This window comes from Camelus ferus, chromosome 24 (assembly GCF_009834535.1).
Source record: "Camelus ferus isolate YT-003-E chromosome 24, BCGSAC_Cfer_1.0, whole genome shotgun sequence".
NCBI classification, from domain to species: domain Eukaryota; kingdom Metazoa; phylum Chordata; class Mammalia; order Artiodactyla; family Camelidae; genus Camelus; species Camelus ferus.
In genome coordinates this window covers 7,416,997-7,421,380 of record NC_045719.1, presented here as the reverse complement: position 1 = coordinate 7,421,380, position 4,384 = coordinate 7,416,997, and positions in this window count along the sequence as shown.

Genomic DNA, 4,384 nt, shown 5'->3' with positions numbered 1-4,384 from the left:
AGTCACCTTACTGGGAGCGGCGCCCGAGGGGAAGAAGCCAGGTCTGGTCAGAGTGCAATCGCCTAGCAGCAGATTCGGGCCTCCAGCTCCGCTCCTGACCTTAGTCCACAGGTCGATGCGCCAGGGTGGCCTTGGGCTAGAAAATCCTGTGTTTTCAAAATGACCTCATCCTGTTTGCCACCTGATAAATTAAGGGGTGGGTCACCATTTATTACATCTTTGTTGATGCAGAGTGCTCTTAAATGCATGACCTCTTATCCACCCAACCCTGCAAGGTAGGCAGGTCATGTCCTTTTTATGGTGAAGAAATGGGGATTCAGAGAGATTAAGTGAATTTAAGTGACTTGCCCAAAGCCACACAGCTAGTTAAGTTGGCCAAGTGTCCTGGCTGCAAATCCAGGGCCTGTCCTCTGGGTTGCAGGGACTCTTGGGGTCCAGAGCTATAGGATCCCTCTGACAACACGATGAAGGCTAGGACAGCCACCTCACTCCCCCGAAGCCCCCGCCCCGGCCCAAGTGTGCACACATGTAACTTTTTATACCATCTTAGGGGGTTTGCTGACCCCTTGCCTTGCAGTACAGCACACCACCTTTCAGCTCAGTTCCTACTTCAGGGATTGCTTTGAAGATAAAATGGGAAGCAAAGCTATACAGATATATTAGGCATATGAGTGCGGATATTCACATGAATGAGAGGAAGCTACCTCCAACTTGAGGAAAGAACCACCAGAAAGGAATAGGGAAAGAAATAATTGGAGGTTGCACAAGGTGGGGAATAGTACCTGGTCCTGCCAGCCAGAGTGAGATTCTGTAATACATGGCGCATCCGGTAGAATCCTTGGCCAGGTATTGCCTTATTAGTGGAAATAAATTCTCCTAAGACTAAAGATGGTTTTGGATCTAACAGAACTTGAATGCAAAGCTTGGAGGGGTCCAACTGATACCAGGTAAGGAATAGACAAGATAATCCTTGGAGTTTGCATGGGGGGATACTTCCTGTCCCCACAAACCAGAGTAGAAAGTTGAATCAAAATTCAACTTTATTTAAAGAAATGCCACCCCCCCCCCAAGTCTAGCAATCAAAAACTACAATTGATAGTGTCCAGCATTCAAGCAAATTTACCAGGCACATATAAAAGCAGAAACATAGCCCATGAACAAGAGAACGGTCAATGAATAGAAACAGACCCACAGTCTTAAAATTCAGACCAGGACTTTCAAGATGGTAGAGGAAACTATAAGCATAAAGAGGAGAGGTATGAAAGATACAAAAAAAAAAAAAGTGAAAGTTAGAATTTCTAAGATAAAAAAAATACTCTATGGGGTTAAAAGCAAAAAAGACACTGCAAAATTAGTGAATATGAAGACAGAGAAATAGAAAGTATCCAAAATGAAGCAAAAAGAAGGATTAAACAGAAAAAGAATAGAACAAAGCATCAGTGACCTGTGAGATATTAAACTGCCCAATATACATGTAATTAAGAGTTCCAGAAATAAATTAAAAAATAATGGCCCCAAATTTTCAAACTCTGATGAAAACTATAATCCACTGAATCAAGTATCTCAAAGAACTCCAAACAGAATAACCTTTAAGAAAGTCATGTGAAGGCACATCAGAAATAAATAACTGAAAACCAGGAATGAAAGATTTTTAAACCATTCTTTAAAAAAAAAAAAAAGACACTTTATATAAAAAGAAATAAAGTTGAGGACAACAAAAGACTTTTTGTCAGGAATAATGTGAATTATTAGACACTGAAGAGACATCTAAAAGTACTAAAGTGGGGGAACCCTTGTCAACCTAGAATTCTTAACTGAGCTAAAACATTTCAAAAAGGAAGTCAAATAAAAACTTTTAACTGCAGTGCTATCAGACCCGTGCAACAAGAAATATTAAAGGAAGAAGGAAAATGTTATCAGATGGAAATTTGGATCTATGCAAAGGAATATTATCCAGGATAAAGGGAAATTTTTAATTATGATAAAAGGGTCAATTCATTATGAGACCAATAACCCTAAATGTATATACACCTAATGAGTTACACAACTCAGGAAACAAAAACAAAAAGAATTAAAAGGGAAACATAAAAATCTACAATTATAGTTGAGGATTCCAACATCCCTCTCTCAGTAATGGATAGAAAATGCCAACAGAAAAGCTGTAAGAATACAGAAGACTGAGCAATACTATCAATTAATTTGACCAAATTGACATTTATAAAACACTCCAGCTGACAAAATCAAGATGCATATTATTTTCAGGTACAAATAGAATATTCATCAAGGTACAACATATTCTGGGCCATAAAACAGAATTTTAATACAATTATACATTTTAGAGGACTGAAATTGTATAAAGTATTTTCTCTGACCAAAACAGAAATAAACTAGAATTAATAGAAGATATCTTAGAAAAACTCCAAATAATTTACAATTAAATAGCAAACATATAAATAACTCACAGATCAAAAAAGAACTCAGAAGGGAAATTAGAAAGTATTTTGAACTGAATTATGATAAAAACATATCAAAATATGCAGGATGCAGTTAAACCACTATTTAAAGGGAAATTTATAGCATTAAATGCTTGTATTAGTAAAGAAGTCTCAAATCAATGATGTAAGCTTCCATCTTAAGAAACTAGAAAAAAAAGTAAACTCCAAAATGACATAGCAAATAAAACCCAAAAGGATAGAATTAGTAAAGATTAGAAACAGAACACATATACCCACGTGTGAGCGCATACCCACACACATATGCACACACAGACTAAAACTGATAAACCACTGGCCAGACTAAGGAGAAAAAGGGAGACACAAATTGCCAAGATCACAAACAAAGGTGGAAGCATCACTACACATCCTACAAACATTATAATAACAAGAGAAGATTATGTACCAAACACCAAAGTTCATTCAAGAAGAAATAAATAACTTAGATAATCCTATAGCTATTAGAAAATTTAGTAATTTAATTTAAAGTGAAAAAACATCTTCCCTCAAGGGGAATTCCAGGCCATCTCAGTTTCACTGTTTATCAAACATTTAAGAAATAATAGCAATTCTATGTCAACTCAAGAAAATATAAGATGAAGGATCATTTCCCAGCTTTTAAAGAGGTTAGCATCACCCTGATACCAAAACAAAGACATTACAAGAAAACACAACTGCAGAATACTCCTCATAAACATATGCACAATTAGTGAGTCTGACACTAGCACTATGTAAAGAGGACAATACATCATGACTGAGTGAGATTTATCCCAGCAATGCAAGGTTTAACATTCAAAAATCAATCAGTGCAATTCTTCCCATTCATAATAGACTAAAAAGGAGAAACTACATGATCTTCGTACAGGCTGAAGAAGTATTTGACAAAATTCAACAATGATTCATGATTTTAAAAAAATTCTTAGCAAAGTAGCAATAAGAAGAAACTTCTTCAATCTGATAAAGGGCATTTGCAAAAACCTATATTCATCACCTGACTTAATACTAAAAGATTAATGCTTTCCCTCTAAGATTAGGAACAAGGCAAAGATACCTGCTTTCATTACTTCTATTCAACATAGCTCTAGTGTAATGTGGCAAGAAAATAAAATTAAAAGGCATACTAGAAAGAAAGTAAGCCTCTTTATTCTTAGATGACATGATTGATGGTCTTTGTAGAAAATCACCTTTATAGAACTTACAAAAAATCTACTCAAATTAGTAAATTTAGCAAGTTTACAGGATTCAAGGTCAATTTAAAACCAATTACATTTAATATACTATAAATAAAAACTGGAAATTGAAATTAGAAAATAATACATCTCTGCACAAAAATCTGAAATACTTAGACACAAATTTAATAAAAGAATATACAAGATCTATACTCTGAAAACTTACAACCTAAATGTGTAGAAAATTCATATTCTTGGATGGGAAAATTCAATATTGTTGAGGTATCAGTTCTTCCCTCAGTGAACTATCACTCTGATGCAACTTAATCAGAAACCCAGCAGGATTTTTTGTAGAAATTGCCGAGTTGATTCTAAAACCTCTATGAAAATTTAAACTAGAATAGCCAAATTATCTTGAAAAGAAGAACAAAGCCAATTTAAAACTATCTGATTTAAAGACTTGACTATTATAAAGTTATACTAATTAAGTCAATGGGTTATTGGCATAATGCTAGACGTGACAGAAAAGTCCTGAAATAGCCCCACACATACACACTCAACTGATTTAAGGTGCCAAAGAAATTCAGTGAGTAAATCTTTTCAACTAAATAGTGGCAGAACAATTGGATATTTGCATGGAAAAACAAACATACAGAAATACCACCTTTGGCCTTTACCACAGTACATTCTCTCAGTGTTTTAGAAGACCAAGGCTTTCTTTGA